This window comes from Falco cherrug, chromosome Z (assembly GCF_023634085.1).
Source record: "Falco cherrug isolate bFalChe1 chromosome Z, bFalChe1.pri, whole genome shotgun sequence".
NCBI lineage: Eukaryota > Metazoa > Chordata > Aves > Falconiformes > Falconidae > Falco > Falco cherrug.
The window spans coordinates 20,253,491-20,272,603 of NC_073720.1; positions in this window are offsets into that span (position 1 = coordinate 20,253,491).

The window sequence follows — 19,113 nt, forward strand, 5'->3', positions numbered from 1 at the left end:
TTTCAGAGCATCTGGCTTCCTCTTTGCTTTCATTGTTATCAAATTTCTGTGGTTTTTTTTTTATTTTGTATTTTCATTTTATTTTGGGGTTTGTTTGGGGCTTTTTTGTCTTGCACTTTACTCTGGTAAAGCTGTTTTTTAATCAATGTAAATTTCTGTTCTGATTATAGGTTGCCATTTTTAAGCTATATGTATTTGTAAATAAATCTCGGTTGTTACTCACTTTATATTTTATATTTTTGTTCTAATTGATTTGACTTACAAGTATTTTCAAGTATGAGAAATAGTTCCTTGAAAAGGTCATATATATATTTTTTAATGTATACAAAACATACCAAACACATACAATTTTGTTTACTCATAAAATGACAAAATCATGTGTCCTGATCACTTTTTTCCTAAGCAAATATTAACTTGTAATTCTTTAATTTTACAGGGGTTTTTGTTTTTTGTTTTTAATCTGATAATATGAGATGCAGAATTCCCTGGGTTGGATATAATATGTTTTGAGGCATTCTTAGAATTCCAAGAACACTGAAACACTGACAGCATGAGACCACCAAAAAGTCAACAAGGGTTCACTGATCTTTACAACACAGGCTGGAATTTTCCTTGTTAGGTGGAATTTGATCAATTCCCGAAAATATCCTGTCTGGAAAAGCTACTAGTCATATATTTAAAGTGTAGCACTTGCTGAAGAACTGTACAGAATGAGACTGAATTCAAGGGTATTTTAAAATGACTCCCTGGTACCTCTAGCACCTGTCTGAAAAGAAAGTCACAAAAATACAGAAAGAGCAATTGCTGTTAGAAGATATGATCCAAATGTTTAAAATTAATCACGCTTAACATCACTGCTATGCTGCAGAGGGTGTGTTCAGACAATACCTTGTTATACACTGGAGTACAATATCCATGGGCCATTAAGAAGTCAAATATAGCTATATGTCACAGGCTTCACATCTGAGAGCTTGCAGATGAAATGCTTGTGGTCAGCTCTCCGCAGCCTTGATCTACCAACATACCTGGGGATGTTCAGAAATGAGAGCAAGTAAATGATCCCACTCATAGGGCTACAGCTGTGTTTAAAGACCTTACTGACTTAGGGCTACAAGAGCAGAGTAACTCTACAAGTACTGACCATCCAAATTTCCATCATTAAAACCCATCATCACTCTTTTTGAAACAATGGCTGTCAGAGCCCATCAGTGTCCTGGCTAGCACATCTACAACTGCTTAGAACTCTTGCATTGAAACAGTTACTTGCTGAAATTGTGCCTTTGCTGAAATAAAAAATTGTGGCAGAGGTGACGCAGCATCAGCTGCATCAAGCAGTGCTCCTTGGCTCCTGGCATGAGTTTCTAGATCAGAAGAATGGCAGAGAGAGAGCATATACAAGCCCTGCCACAGAATCAGACAGGCTGATGTTCAGAACTTTTGTTTCACCTGGGGAGGGAAAAGCCAGCCTCCTGCTGTGAGTGTTTTACTGCCTGGAGCAGCACTCCTCTTTCTAGCCCAATGGATATTTAATTACTTACACAGTGTGAATCAACAGCAGCAGGAGAAAATGTCTCCTAAATAAGTTCCCAGTATGAACCAGATGGAGCAAAGATTTGAACCTGTCCCCAGGTGTCCTGGTGATTAAGTGTCATATTATACTTGTGTCAGGAGGGATCAGACGTAGGTTTTGCCTCCCATTTCCTGCTAAGGAAGGAAAAATATTAAAAGGTGTGTTAAGATTACACATGCAGCCCCATTGTTGCAGTGTTATAGGGCAGGACTGGGGGGGGGGGGGGGGGGGGAAAGGCTCATATTTCTATGTGTGCCTGACCTCTTGAAGAATGTGGAAGAGCAAAGTGGAGGAGAGCTGCCTGCAAAGCAGAAGCAGATGTACTCCTGACCAGAATAACAAAACCATGAGTTTGCAACCAACCATGAGAAGTGAGAGCATGTGTAATACTCCTGTGCTTTGAGGGAAGGGGCGGAGGGGCTGAAACCCCAAAGCCACTTCTCCAGAGGAACTAGATCCTTGGTCAAAGTGAGGGAGGGGGGGAAAGAAGTAGCAGTATTTTTCCTCTTCTTTTCCTTGGCTTGTTCAGATTGAAGAAAAAAATCAAAACCTGTGGAAGTAGTGGTGAGATGCTTCTGTTCCTGCTGGACCTGCTTGGACTCAGAAAGCAAAGTGAAAGCACAGCCCACCTAATCCATGAAGTGTGAAGTTTAATTGAATGAAGGGCCAAGGCCAGCCTCCCACCCGGCTGCCGTGCAGCATCGGTGCCTCCCTTACAGCTAGAACTGCTATAATAAGCCCTAAAAGCCCTGCCTTTTTGAAGGATGCTCTACACTCAAGACTTCAGACTAATTCGAGGAATGTTCAGCAAAGGCAATTAATTAGCTGCAAAAACATGAGGTGCAAACATGTGATGAGCCACGCTGGTTATGCAGAAGAGAGCAAAACCCTCAATAACATTTAAAAGCAAGCCTAAGTTTTGAGGGTTTTCCCTTTGCAAAATGCAGACAGTAAAGACTGTCAATACAAGAATTAACCAATATATAGAGTTGATTAAGGAGGGACAAAAGTAAAAAACTGGTTTGCACTGCCCTAGCAGTACCTAGCAGTTCTGCTGGGTGCCCCGAGGTAGCATTGCTTTGCTCATAAGCCAGCTCGCCCCCTTTGAGCAGGGTTGATCTCCTGAAACATGCACCAGGGAACATCTAATGGGCAAGGTGCTACCAGCTCAGGAATGCCACGCTCCTGCTGCTTTGTTTTCCCAGTTGTCAGCTCTGTTTATAAATTGTCCACTTATAGCAAATCCCGCACCTGCTATGGACACCTCAAACTGTCAAGTGCTTGAATGTATCTCAAGGAGCCATTCCATGCTTTAGCCCGTTATGCTCAACTCTTTGATTAAAGCAGCTTTCCAGGATTTCTGAGAGCAAGTTTAGGCTGTTGTGAACAAACAAGACAAACCACTAGAACTGGATTTGGTTAGACCTAAGATGTACAGTATTCCCTTTCAAAATAAAATAGTAGATGCTTTGACCCTTGAACATACCTCCCTCTGTAAGTATAGCACATTTTCCTTTTACACAGCACTTACAAGATGAATTTAGACTGGTAATTCAGAAAAATAATAATAAAAAAAAACAACTAGAAAGTCCCACTGAAACTTCTACTGTTTAGTTCAACTGATTTGCAATTTTGATATTACTGGAATATGGTGATTATTCATTCATAACTCCCAGGTGGAAAATGCCAGATGCTTGAATTTGTTCAAACTCGTTCATCTCTTCCTTTAAGCAACCTCCCTCACATTAAAGGTGCTCAAACAGCAAGGAGCAAACACCCAGTTACAAGCAACAGAAAACACAAAAGGGTTGTAACAGCCCTGTTGCTCAGCTGGCCCAAACACAGTCAAACACAGCCCAAAACACCAGCCGGCTGCGAGCATAACCCAGCTCTTGCTGCCAAAGCAAAGCAACCCCCAGAAAAGCTCTAGCTGCCAGTCTGTGATGGCAGAGAACCCAGAGCTGCTAATAACCAACTGAGGGGGCAGCTAGGCTGGTGCATCTTCAGCCAAAGGAGGACTTTTGGGAGGCTGCACAATGCAAGGGCCTCCTGAGTTTTGGAATTCACTCCTCCTCCCCTGTAGCCAGAAATAGCTCCAGATTCTTGACCTTCAGGCATAGTATAATCAGCTCATCTATTAGTCTAGGCTTCTGGGGAGGTTTCAGGCATAAAAGGGGTGACTGGGCTCACAGAGTAATGACTTTTTTGGGTGTGATTTCACTGGGGTTAGTGATTTGCTTCTGCATTTCTTGCATTTTATGGCATGTAAATGGAATAACTTGAGGCTGCCAGACTATGACATGGATTTTCCTCATGTGGCCAAGACAGAACTGATACAGAGGTGAATGAAATGTGGCCTCAAATGCCTTGAATGTTATAGATTTCTGATTCTCTCTGGACTGTTCAACTCTTTTGCTCCAGTGCAAAATTGGCCCAAAATGCTACTGAATAAAAATTCTCAAACAATAGTAGCCTTTTACCCAGGTCAAGCTGATTGCACAAACTCACCAGTGACCCTGGCCTACAAGCCTGTGGTGCTGCTTTGCAGCTGGACCATACTAATGCAAGAAAGGTCTTCACACCAGGACAAGGTGGTCCTGGTGGTCTCTCTTCAGGGAAACTGACACCCAGTGATGCTGAAAAGCAACAGTCTAGAAACACTTCATTGATCTGTGAAGCTCATTGCCCCAAGAGGACTCCAAATGGATTAGCTTTTGTACTGCTCCTGCAGACTTCTCGTTGTACTTGACATTCACGGATGACAGCAGAGAAATCTTCATATTGCAAGGCATTATCCAACCTTTCCTGGGGTTAAGGAAAAAAGACCCCAAAACAATTGTCCAAACGATTTCTCAGGAGCACCTGACAAGATCTAGTAAAAGAGAAACAGTCCACCAGCGAGACACCATAGCCATGTGCCCACTCCCAAATGCCTCCCAAGTGCTCCTGACTTGCTGAAGGGTAAGCACAGGGGCATCGAACGCTGCCGAAGCGAAGCAGCAAGTCCTCATCAGTGTTTGGTTGGCCCAGAGACAGTGACTGTCCAAATTGTCAGGTGGAGGCAGAGATTTAGCGGGACAGGGCTTGGTGCAGTGTGGATGCAATAGGCTAGCCACAGCAACCCAGACCGATTGCACCTCGGGGGAGCAGCGGCAGCACCCTGGGCCCTTTGCAAGGAAAGGCAGGGAGCCAGGAGCTGCCTCCTGGCTGTGCACATCTACCATCAAACCCCTGCCTGCAGCCTCAGGCTCAGGCACGTACCTCAGAGGGGGCTCTGGATTCCTTCCAAAATATTGGTAAAATTATTTGAAATCCATTGGTGTAGACTATGTTATGTTATTACCGGCTTGTTCTTCCCCTCTAAAAACAAATGGACTTTGATATAATATGGGGACATTATGCAAAGAAAACAATATTTATCAGGTTTCCCAGATATTACTTAAAACATTGAAATACCGTTGTTTTAAGAATATGACCCAGACCTTAACGCACAGTTTTGAAATATGCTTCTTGCCACTGTATTTACTATTCAGAAGAGATCTAAAAATAAATTCAGAGATTAGAAATATGCTTTAGACCTCTTATGCTCTATAATTGACCCATGTCTAGTTTTGTCCCATTTAATCTGAAAAAACTTTAAGTTGAACACTGTCTCCAATTTTAATGTTACTCATTTTTGCAATTATATTTTCAAACCAAGATATTGTAAGAATACAATACAAGGCATTGTAAGGATATGAGCTCACTGGTAGGCCAGTCTTTTACACCACAGATCTGCTTTTCAGGCTTCAAAAATCATTTCTAAGCACTTAAGAGTTCTGAAAATACATCACTTTTCCTGAGCACAGATTAATAGGCAAAAGAGATTATGCAGATCTAAATTCACCTTCTGCAACCAAATAGAGGAAAAGGGAACCTCTGAAGCCCAACAACAGCTAAGAATAATTGTCAGTAAAGAGATGGAGTCACATGGATAGGAAGCAATACTTGTGTTGCAGCTTTAAGCAACTTTCAACCTGAAATAGGAAGCCAGAAAATTTTCACTTCATCAGCAACATGTATGTTTACTACCGTACTAACAGTACCCCTATGCCTGTGGATCATTTCAGATGAACAGTTTTATTTTAGCACCAGTGATTAAAATTCCTTTCTCAATAAAATCCTGAAATAGTCAATATAAACATATGATGGTGTTAAATCCTAGTCATCAGTCAAGTAATTCAGAAAATGCCCATTGAGGTGTACTGATACAGGTAAAAATGTTTACAACAGTTTAGAAACCACAACTAAATCTATTTTCAAATTAAGTTAGTTTTCAAATGCACATTAGCATTTGCTCCCAGATCTTCAGGACAGCTCAAAAAGTTATGTGTCAGGGTTTTTTTTGGAATGTGGCCATCAGCTCCACTGTAGGAGTGGTTAGATGTTGAGTGACCACTTCTGGAAGTGCTTTCCAGTCATATCTGAGGGCTAAGTGTGGGAGAGCATGACCTACTTTAAAAATCTGCTCCCCTGCATGGGGAGAACAGAAAATATTGTGACTGGCAATGAATGCATGTAAGCATCAACCAATACCTCTTTACACAGAGTACTGTAAACACTTGCTGCTCTGGAAGTAACTTTGTTGGAATGGGTTCATAATGGACATATGTTGGGGGAATCATTATATCTACCTGGATATTGATGAATCATGTCCAACAGGCATCCAGTGACAGAGAACAGGTAACTGTTGCAGACTTGAGGACATTCACATTTTTAAAGAAAACCTCTTCCAGTGTGTTTAGAAATTTGACACAACACAGTTGTACTTGTCATAGTGCACTGACATGACAGATACCTGCATGCATGCCACACAGCTTGTGCGGGCATGTAGTCCTTAACAGCAGTACGTGCATCTTGACACGTTACTTTTTTAGGATCTCAGCTGAGAATACAACCTGTGGGTCACTGAATCAACACTGCACAAAAGATATTTTCCTGTATTTTTAACACCAGTTTTTCTCACAAACATAGCAGTAGTGCTAAGTGCACGTTTCATTTCCATATTCCATATTTTTGTATGTGCATCTCAACAGATGACATCATGTATCACCTATGTATGCTGACTTGCAGTGGCTCACTGACCTCTAATACTTCTTCAGTGCCAGCTGCAAGGAATTTGCTGATGAATACCTGGGCCCTAAGATGCACCTTCAGTCAGTAGAGATGTTTCTGTGTAATTGGTCATACTCTGTTGCCAACTGTGTTTCAGATCACGCTTTGGAATAGATAGCTCCGCTCCTCAAATCTCCCCTGGATTTTGCCTGACACATTTTTATGGGCAAGAATTAATATACTCATTACAATAAACTTTGGCATCCTTTTCTTTTACTACAACCTAGTTCCATGCTGTGTGGTATTTCTTCCTCCAGTCTATATGGGAATGCTGCATCTAATAATATAAACTTCCTTAACTTCAACTTTCCTTGAAAGACCCAAGTCATCCATACAAAACAAGATAGCCAAACTATAAGTGATGTGCAACATACCTCAAAATGCTGCACAAAGGGTTCCCATGCAATTAAATGCCTCTTTCTTCAAGAAACAGGAGAATTAGCAGTGCAGTATACGTACAAGACTGAAGTCTTCAGCAGCTTCCTTTCATTGCAGTGATCAGCTTGAAGACTGAAAGAAATACCACAAGAACATCACCAGAACTAGCTCTGGTCTCACAGTCTGAAATCAGGGGATGGCTCGTGAGGTCCTTTGTAAGAGGCTAAATCCTGCCATGTTAATTCACCTTCTACACAGGCCGGTGGTGGGATGCAGCTCAAGAAACCTGAGCTTTCTTCACAGCTAATTTGGCCAGGAGTTGTCTGGTCACTCACACAAAGCCTTTACCTTCTCAGAGTTCAGTTTCACCACTTCTGAAAAAGGGCTAGCGATGTTTCCTTGTGGTGCTTGAAGATCAGCTGCTGAGAAGACGTATTTTACTATTGTTTAGGTAAAAACACGTACAACTTTGTGGGAGCTCTGCACAAATAAAAAGAAGATGAGTACTTTCCCTGAAGTGCCCATCACATGACAGGAATCTCCCTGAGGTACAGAAACACTGTTGTCTCCCTATGACAGGTGGGGAACCGATCACAAGCTACCACTGCTGCTTTGCATCCACATTTACCTCTCACTGCTTCCACACAGATGCACAAACCTGAACCTCTCTGGACACCTCACCTCACAGCAGCGCTCAATTAGAAAGCCACATTGCTTCACAGCTGAGGTCTTGATTGAGGTCTGAATGGTTCTAGCCACAGGCTGAGGTGACAAGTGCTGGCATTAGGGTCCCACCCCAAAGAGAACATTCTGTTTACTATGCAAAATGGTGCAGTTCAGAGGGATCCACCAGCTGTGGCCGGTGTGCAGAAGTAGGACATGGAAAATGGGAGGTCAGGTTATCAATGTGAATCAGACAGCAAGAGGACTTGAGCTGAAGTCTCTCATGTAAGCAGCCTACATCGAGGCTATTGCATCTTGGCAGAGGGATGACATTTGAAAAACAGAGAAAGACAAGGCAAAAGGAAGTGGCTGGTTTAGATGCCTTCAGATAAGGAGTTCCAGATGGAAGACACTAGTTCCCAGCAGACAACTTATGCTGGAAGCAACACTCCTCAGGTTTTCTCCTTACAGACTCACAAATACAGCATGCTGACCTTCATGGGTTTAATTTTGAGTGACTGCCTGTCCCTTGGGAAGAGCATGGGCTGACTCTGGAGCAGTGAGTACGCTAACATTATTCATACATTGAGACTACTTACTACAACACCTCTGAGCTGCTTGCAAGCCTAGCCTCTGGTTAGTTTGGATACATTTTACCATGGCCCTGAACAGCACTTACCTCGATTTCCTGGGGCACCTAAGCAACATACCCTGCAGAAGTCTATGCAAATGGAAGAGATAAAAAGAAAAAAAAAATTCCCCCAAATTCTTCAGCTTTCTGGCTATTGACAAGTAGCTAGAAGGCCCTCTTCTAGGAGCAAAGTACTACAGTTAAGTCTTCCACATAGCTTTAAAAATGCTGTAGTTATAAAATTGCTCCTAGTGAGTCCTAGTTACTTGTGGGAAAAGGAAAACACTGTTATGTCCCACAGCATGGTAAGCAAAACATATTTCATTTTAGAGTAGACTACTATAAAAGCAAATACTAAAAATTGCTATATGAAAACCTCAAGGTATTCACCAAAACATTTTCTGATTTTTTTTTAATAAAAATGGTTGTGTTTTTCTTCCTTTTATATATATAAAGGACACTTGTTTCCCAGGATGCCTTCCTGGGGGTAAGTCTTCAGGATGGGGATAGAATTAAAATTAGGCTTATTTATTTATTTATTTATTCTGGCTAAATGCATGACTGGCACTTGGTTGGATTGTTTCCTCTTATAGTAAGTAATCAACATTTTTCTTTCTCATACAGCATTTCAATCTTCATTTAACAGTATTAACAATTGTAAGCACACCCTGAAATAAAGACACTGAAGTGCAAGATACCTCCTGGTCTGCTTTTAATTCCAATTAAATGTCTAGTAGAAACTCTCCTGGAAGGAAACATAACGTCAAGCAAACTATTTTAATGTTGTAAGGACAAACTCTCAGGCAAAGCTAAACACAGCTCACTGTAAATTACAGGGCAGTCTTTCCCAGAGTATGAAAGGATATAACCAGACTAAACTGACTTTCTCCACTCTCACAAATGAGGGAAAACACATGCCAGAGAGATCATTTTTTTGGCAGACATTTGTTTAATTCTGAAATAAAGACTCAAGGTAATGTTATTATGATTACAGTTATGGATATTCTCACTAGTACTGCTCAGTTTTATGCCCATCTTTGCAGACACATCCCAGACGTGCAAGCATAGAAGATGGCAAGCTCCCTTATAAAAAGTTCTGCCATAAAAGACCAGAAAATACGTAAAAATGGGCGAGTGAGGAAAAGTCCTCTTGTAATTTGTGTAACAGTAGGCAGGGGTGTGACAGACCTGTAGCCTGACTGAGATCAAAGCTAGGAGAGAGAGCAGACCCTGCAGGGCCATTACTCTGTGTCTTAGATAAACAGCTACTTCTGTGTCCTGATGTCCAGGCCCAAGAAGATATTCCTTTTAAGATCACAAGGAAAACAGAAGAAATTAATAGAGCCTGGCAGTTTTCGAAGGAGAAATGCCTTGATTACATGGAGACGGACAGATTGCCTGCCTGTGGAAAGCTAACTCTGCTAGCTAGGGGTGATGCCACCTCCTGAAGAGCTTTCCCATTTGGTATTCATGTACAAGATAGCTAAGCAAAGTGAAATCCATTTTATTTCATTAATAGAAGTCATTACTAAAATGAAACTGATTTCCTGGATTCTTCTAAATAAAGCTACCAAAAATAGTCTCATACCACTGCCAAAAATTTAATGCAGTGCAAATTCCCATGGAAAGCCTCAGCGTGTGGTATTTTCTGCAGCTGGTACATAATCACTGCTCAAAGGAAATGCCATGTACCTCACCTGGAGTCCAGGAGCCACTACCATCATCCATAAAAAAGAGGCTGTGTAGCACACTATTCCTTTCTTCATATGGGTGTTGAAAGGACTTATATAATGAGGCATTTGAGGCAATGTTGTACTACTAAGGTCATTAAATGGATCACATAGAAAGCACATGACTCTGATTTAAAAAATTAATAGTTGGCAATGACTCTATATCAAGACTAATAATGTTAACAGGAATATGTACAGAAACCTGGAGTCTGAGGGCCAAATCTTACAAGTTGCTGAGGGTCTCATCTTGCTCAGAGTATTAAGTGTTGTTTAGTCTCTGTAACTAGCCCCAGTGACTCAATGGAATAACTCACATTACCAGGTCAGAAAGACTGATATTGATTCTCCTTAGTCCTCCACTAGGAATAAAGAAAAAAGAAAAAAGGAAAAAAACATTCATGGTTTCTAATGTATTTTTAACTGATCCTTAGTTTACAGTTATGGGACACTACGTCTTCAGCTGAGAACATCTATTCCCATTTGAGTTTCAGCATAAGTCATCTTGGGGTGCTCTGTATGAACCCAGATGGCTCTTAAGAGCTGTTTTTAAAATCAGGACTCGTGGCTAAGATTGTATATTCTAATGTCTCTGGTAACTGCAGCAGTTTGTCAGTGTGACAGGCAGTGCTATTAGCATTTATTTTCAGCGTCTTTTATGAGTTTTGTGTGAAGCTCTGATCTGTGTGATCCTTTAAAACAGGACAGGATCAATATTGTTTCCATCGTGATTTGTTTCCTTTTGTGTGCAAGAAACTCTCATCTTTAAAAGTATTTCCCTGCAACACAACACTGTTCATCCTGACAGTGAGCAGGAAACACTGTGGAAATTTGGCATGGTTAAAGTCAAAATAATGTTAGTTATGTATTGGAAAATTAGCTGGACCAATGCTTTTCAACCTCTTTCTGTTTGGAAGCCCCAAAAATCTGCAAGCAGGTGCAAACCACAAAAAGTTACTTGCTAATGCACTTGTGTTTGTGTTGTCTTTCACAAATCCTTTAGAAGAGTAACCGCTAAGCTACGACACTGGTAAAAATGTTCCTTCTTCAGAAGCTGGGAAATGCCACAGTTTTTTATGATGTCTTGTGCTAAGAACCTCAGTTACTGGAATTTTAACTACTGAAAAGTTATTTCTGTCAGCAATAGCATACTCAAGCACCCTTCCTGTTTCAACTGTGGCAAAGAAAAGCCATATTGGTATCTTCGGACAGTTATTTGGATTTGTCTTGGATAATTGCTATACAGCTTTAATAATACTTAATTTTATATCTCCTGTCATCATGACCTGAGATGATCTATTTCTGACAGAGTCATTCTTAATTCTCAGTATCAGCTAGCATGGGTTCTGGTGTTCAATAGTTATATAGTGATCACCTTGCTAAATGTTGTTCCATAATTCAACTATACTTACTGAAAAATTTAGATCTTAGAATATTTATTTGTTCATTTTTAGTATATGAGGAGAAATAATGTTAACTTGTGTCCATTTCTTTTCCTCCCAACTTTATCTAGCAAAGACCCTATCTAGATTTTATCCCTCTACATATCTGAAAACCAAGATGTATGTTATCTCAGAGATACTCAACATAGATTATACTCAAAGAATTACCTATGTATAATTATTCCCTACTAAACGAAGAGCCTTGATCAGTTTACATCTCGGCTCCTTTGTATTTACAGGACTAGCCTTCCAGGACCATTATCTCATATTTTGGAGAGATTTTAGACTCCAATACTATTTCTTATTCAAGCACAGGGAGTATCTAAATTGTAGGCATTCTTTCTTTCATAAATATTCAGTAAAGATTTATTTCTTGCATACAAATACGCTGCTCCTCTGAGCTATGAGGCATCATGATTCCTTCCCAGGGTGAATCATAGAAAAAGATCCTTGCTAGACTGAATTTCGACAGAAAAGCCTCTAGCCTTCAACATTAGTAATCAGGCTTGGTTACTAAATATCTGGTTATCTTTGGTTAATAAGAACTTTTGAAATTACACTTGAATGTAATTTTTTCCCTTTCCCTGTATCTTCATGTTCCTAACATTTTTCATTAGCAGTTGTGTCAACACAGCTTAGAGAAATCAAAAGGAAACAAGCTGAAAGGCTTTTGGCATACAATGATTTTGTTGTATAAAGATACTTCTACAAACCATTAAAAAAATTTAAACACCTGGTGTGGATAAGATACATATTAATAATTTCTGATGGTCCAAAATCTGTGTCTATTAAAGGACCCATTGGGCTCTGTTTGGAAATAGAATTTGGTTATTTACTGTCAATTTCAATAGAAAACAGTGTTTCTTATTTAGCTTCTTTAGATGCCTTAAAATTGTCATTTTATTCTTTTAGTGTACAAGATATACAAGAAGCTTTCACCCTTAAAAATATTTTGCTGCAACACAATACTGTTCATGGAAGTGGGAGATTTGTGTGAAGAAAGGAGAACAAAGGAAACAAATTGGTATCACAGACTGGCAATTTAAAAAGAAATGTTACAATATGAATCCATTTTTATGCTCCATAACATAGCCCCAGGTTTGAATGTGACTACACAGACCATCCAGCTTTGTGCTGGAAGAAGGTTGTCTCAGAAACTGTCCCAGAATTTCTCCTTACAATACCAAGTATTTTTCTGCTTTTGACCGCATGCATAAGCATGTAGCTCGATAGCTTTACATTTATTACAGAAAGGTGCATTTTCACTTACGTTTACCGTGGAGTTTGGGTTTCTAACATAATTTTAGTAGGATGATAATTTGAAATAGATACCTACAAGGTAAAAGGGCAGTGGGCTGGGTTATTCATGGCAAAATAAAGTGTCCTCACGTAAGCCCAGTTTCTGAGATGATGGAGTTTGTTCTGACAAAGAACTGCTAGAAGGCATCTCTTGGCTCCTGATGTAGAGGCTTCAGTGTCACATGGAAATGATCTAGGATATGTACTGAGTGGATACGTGCAAAGTGAGTAATTATGAGATCTTTCTTCACATGGAAACAATCTCATTTAAAGAAGTTTAAATCTGCACTCTAGAGAAGTAACCAACCAACAAAACAGCTATTAGGCTTAATGAATCATCTGAAGATTTATGATATTGAAAGGCAGGTGATTTCTTAAAGGAATAAAAGATTAGAAAGATCATACATCTTAGGAGATAAATTGTGTTCAGAAAGTCAGTGAGAGAGAAAGCATTCCAAATTCTTTGGTCAATAGAGATCCTGATCTCAGAGTGCTGAACTGAAATTTATAAAAATGTGAAAGAAGTTGTTGTTTGATTTATGTATTTCTTGAGCTGCTTAATGTGCTATGTAAGTCAGCTGTTGTTTCCCTGGAGAGAAAGCAGCAAAATGAAGCACTCACTTGGTCAGACTCCTAGAAAGCCTGGGCTGCAGACACGAAGCATTGGTGTGGGTGCTCAGACCGCAGAGTCCTGTTAATCAGCTGGACAGCGAAGGACACTGGGGAAACTCAGCTCAACCACCCTGTGATGTGGAGAGAAAAAGATGTAGCTGAGGAAGCACAGACCACCCCAGTCCCTGTCTCAATTTGAGATTGAAAATGCTTTGGAGCAAGGAATACATCGCTGTTTCTGGTAGTATAACAGAATTCACATCTCAGTTGGAGCCCTTGAGCACCACAATAAAGCAAATAATGTCAGATCTTTCCCATAAACCTACTGAATCTCTGACTCTCTTTCAAGAAAGGCACCAATGTTATTAGTTCCTTGTGGGGTAACAAATATAAACTCTCCTGACTTTTTTTTTTTTCTCTAATTTTTTTAAACTTATTTTTTCAGTTAATGAAAATAAACTGCATTTTTATGGATTTATTTTATGCAAGTAAAGACAAAAAGGAGATGTTTTATTAAGAGTGAATTAGCCAGTCCTGTCCTTATCTCTGTTTTAAATGTACTTGGTCAGAAGGAGAAGCTATAAATAATGTAAACTTGCACTTTCTGCCTATAGGACAGAAAAAAACAACTGGCAGTCTAGTTGTAGTTGCCTAAGTGAGGACTGGCATGGAGCAGACTTGCTTAAAATTAATATTTTAAAATCATAGAATCAAAGAATACTTTAAGTTGGAAAAGACCTTTAAGATTCAGTCCAACTGTTAACCTGGCACTGACAAGTTTACTGCCAAACCATGGCCCTAAGCACCACATTTACATGTCTTTTAAATACCTCCAGGGATGGTGACTCAACCACTTCCCTGGGCAGCCTGTTCCAATGCTTGATCACCCTTTCGGTGAACAAATCTAATATCCAAACTAAACCTCCGCTGGTGTAACTGGAGGCCATTTCCTCTTGTCCTATCACTTCTTACTTGGGAGAAGAGACTACCTCCACCTCAGCACAACCTCCTGTCAGGTAGTTGTAAAGAGCAATAAGGTCCCCCCTCAGTCTCCTCTTCTCCACCCTAAACACCCCCAGTTCCCTCAGCTGCTTCTCGTAAGACTTGTGTTCCAGAGCCCTCACCAGCCTCGTTGCCTTCTCTGGACATGCTCCAGCACCTCAGTGTCCCTCTTGGAGTGAGGGGCCCAACACTGAACACAGGATTCGAGGGGCGGCACCACCATTGCAAGTACAGGGGGCAATCACGTCCCCAGTCCTGCTGGTCACATTGTTTCCCATACAGGCCAGGATGGTGTTGGCCTTCTTGGCCACCTGGGCACACTGCTGGCTCATATATGGCCAGCTGTTGACCAACACCACCCTCAGATCTTTTTCCACCAGACAGCTTCCCTAAGCCTGTAGTGTTGTGTGGGGCTGGTGTGACTCAGGTGCAGGATCCAGCACTGAGCCTGGTTGAACCTCACACAACTGGCCTGGGCCCATCGCTCCAGCCTGCCCAGACCCCTCTGCAGAGCCTCCTGCCCTCCCGCAGATCAACGCTCCTGCCCAGCTTAGTGTCATCTGCAAACTTACCCAGGGTGCACTCGATCCCCTCATCCAGGTTGTTGATAAATGTATTAAACAGAACTGGCCCCAGTAATGATCCCTGGTATATTTGATATCAAATATATTTGAATCAAAGTGGTATGATAGGATTAATCTAACTGAAGGCTGTCACAGATTCTCATGTGATGAATGTTATGCTAGTCTCCTCTAGCTCTTTAGTAATGAGCAAAACACTTGAAAAATAATCTACAGAGACTTTTATAACAGTTATTTTAAAAAACAAGCTCTTCTCCTATGAGATATGCATTTTAAGGGCTACTGACTAAGCCATACAAAGATCAAATTAATTGATTTCTAAAAATCAAGCTCCTTATGTAATTCTTCCGTATGGATTTAGGTGCATGAATTTAAACACATATTGGAAAAGTCTAAGACGTATGGCCTTTTCAGATATGGATCCAGTTGTGGTCAGGCAGTCATGTGCCTCAGTTACCCTCAGGAAACACTGCAGCAGCATATTTGACACTAAAGAAGGGCTCAAAAGGTCCAAAACTTACATGAGGAGGGAGGACAGACGTATAGGCCTTCACGCCTTGCTTCGTAATCTCATTCCCTGGGTCTGATCTAGTCGTAAAGCTACCATTAGTGCAGTGCCTGGATGTTCTGGAAACCATCGATAGAGTCACCAGTTTGACAGTCAGAAATGTTGTTATGGATGATAAGGGTTGAAAAATATGGCTGAATGTCTCCCACTCAGCATGTGAGAGTCAACAGCAGGCTCTCACCTGTGATTTACCTCTATTTGTATAGGGTACATGTTCTTTCAATTCTATTTTGTGCCTTGCAATTATTCTATTTATGTACAAAACCAGACTCCTCAAAACAACTTTTAAGGGGACTACAGGCTACTATTTTTACCTAATTAAAAGGATGACTCAAAAATAATTATCAGGATTTGTTCACTTCCTAGCAGTCATTTGTTCAGCTGTACCGACGCAGGATAAGCTCCTCATTTCATTTCTTTTTCAAGTTGTTGCCCTTGATCATGTTCACCAGCATCTCAATCATTGCCTTGAGGCCAGGGGTCCCTGCCAGTCCCAGGGATGGCCCCCAAAAATGTCCATCTTAATCTGTTATATAAGGTGAAGAAAAAAAAAAAGGGGGGGGGGGGGGGGGAGGGAGGGAGGGAGAGACATTTCGGGGAGGGGGGGGTGAGGAAATTACAGATTTGCAGTTTTGGTCTAATTTGTCTCCACACCATCCCTCATTCTTTGGAATATAACAGGGAATGAGCACTCCAGGAGCCAGTGGTCTGAAATCAGAGTTTCAAAGGCAGTTTTTCTCAAATCATAAATCCAAGAAATAGAAATAGTTGTCATCTGTTGGGTTCCTCTCACGAACATTTTCTAGCTGTTGTCTGACAAAGAGCTGTTAACTAAAAGGCATACATGACGCCTTTCTCAACTGATTTAAAACTTTCAATTTTTCTAATGGGTGGGGAATTGAAAATGACATTTTGAAAGCCAAAAACATGTCACTATTTTTCATCCTGTAAAGGCTGGAATGTTGCTTTTTGAAGTGTACAAAATAGGAACATATGGTGACATTTCAGCAACACGTCATTTCTATTAGTGGTCATGCAGCATTATTTTATCCAGGTTGCTTTTGAGGCACTTGATTTAGGTCCTGACAGCCCAGGATGTGTGTGAACATTTTTTTGTATTTTATAGCACAAAAATAATGTCAAAAAAATAGAAATCCAAGGCTGTCTCCACTTTGTGGGGCTGGGTAGCTTGCAGATCTTTTAAAAAAGCTGTGAATTATAATTTTCATTAATATAGAATTACTATTGTGGTTCTCAGAACATCAGTAGTCTCTAAATTAATGTAAAGTAGAGGACTGGTCTGAGGAAACACAAGTGTGTGGCTTATGTTTCCACAGCCAGTCACTGAGATTAGAGGAAGTTCCTGCCTGAGATACTTATACTATAAAATTTCCCTTTGTAAGAGCTAAATAGATCATTCTTGTCAAAGAAGCTGGTATTAAGTGAAAATCGCAAACATATAAGCCTTTCATGTTTTGACATCCTCAGTAGATTATGTTGTTTTTTCACATAATGAAACATTTATAATTAATCATAAGGATTGTGTATGGCATGTTTTGTAGTGCTTATAGCTTTTACTGCTGGTGCTTGTATAACAAAAGTTTCTGACAGCACTTACATTTTGAAAAGGCTTTCTGTGAGTTCTTGCCACAGTTTAAAAATAAAACATGATGATCAACCCTTCTACTAAATTCTGAAAGAGAGAATGTTTGATGCTCCTCTCATCAATCAAAGGAAAATAGTAAATATACAATAGGTAGGAATAAGATGCTTTTTTATATCTTCTTCATAACCTACCACTTTTACTAATGTTCAGATTTTCTCCCTGAAGCACAGGCAAACAACACCCTGAATTTAGTAAGCATATGTATGTGATCATAGCACATGGGTTCAAAACATGCAGAAACAATATATGTTCACTTATAAAAGAAAAGGCTCAGACCCTTGGTTTGCCCACTTTCTGTCTCCAGTCACATTCTTTTGCTTTTCTGTCTTGGCATTTTATCACCTCAAAGTGGCCTTTACCTATGCTGTGTTTTCTCATCTTTTTGTTTCTCCCCTAACTGTTGATTTGGTCTTGGGTGGCTTAGGGCATTGAAGGCACCGAGGTAATTTCTTGTCTAAGGACAGAATGAGATAAACTGCAGAACACAGCACAGGCACGTGATCCTACAGCCTCTGATTTGTAGGACCATCCCATCTTCTCTGTGGTCAGTGCACAATATCCTAGTAAGTGTGTACAATGCCCTTGCTACATACTTGCACCTACAGCAGCACATGAGTGTATAATCAAGCACATCTTGAATCAAACTTCCCAGTGTTCGGGTCGACAAGCCTGCAAGAACATAATCTGAAGTGAACTGATGGCTGGCTTTGTAATAGATGCATTCAAATGTGCTTCTGGATTATTTTTTTTTCATTGTATATATTGAAACGTAAATGCATAGGGTTTTACTTCATGTCAGCTAAAGGATTAATGATGCTTAATCATGCCTGTACATCAAGTAAATTAAAGTCCAGGAAAGCAAGTCCGCTCCCCTTGGCTCACAGCTGCTAGGAGCATGCTATGCACAGGTGCATCTGAAGTCCTCAGCAGGGCTTTCACAGAGCACTGAGATCACATGAGAGTGATGCATTTCCTGAGAGATTAAATAGTCTGTTGCACTGAAATTCCAGCTAACCAGAGAGCCGTCAAATCACGATAAAGAAATCCAGATATAACGTGCTCTGTAATCCTGCAGGACCTGATGATCTAAGTCTCACAGACAGTCTTAAAGGTTTTTCAGAGATGTGTTAAATTCTACACATGCTTATGTAGTAAGTACTTCCTAAGTAACTATGTTACGACAACTTCCATGGCCAGTCAAGTAACCTATCCATTGTTCCCCAAACAATGGGACATCAGGCATTCCAGCACAGCTATTACCATGAGCACCAGCTAATTCAGTTCATTCCAATAACATAAGGCAGTGATAAAATTTTTGTAAACTATCTTTAGTATTTCACAGGATACATCTTGGCCAAATGGAAGATTCTGAACTTTGTACTCAATTTTTGAGTCCAGGAAAGTATGTTTCACCTTGAACAATAACTTTAATATAAAAAAGACTTCTATTTAGATTAAACACTGCTGCCTCTGCCCAAGTCTACATCCACATGTTACTTTACATTTTAAAAGGAAATTTAACCTTCCTCTGCCTTTAATATAAGGGCCACAGCAATATGTTTTCACACTCATTCCAATGCAAATTTTATTCCAATCTTCATAATGAAGACAGGTATTCCCTAATCTGTCCTTCTGCCCCTAACAGTATCTGGTATATTACAGAGGAGCAGAGCTGAAGCCAGTGTGGTCTAACAATAGAGTTCAGACAAGGCACCACATGCTATACAGCAATGTGTTGTAAGAACAGTCTGATCTTATATAAATTGTAAATTCCTTTCCCTTAACATAAGGCTTTCCTGTGCATCAAACTGCCTTAAAAA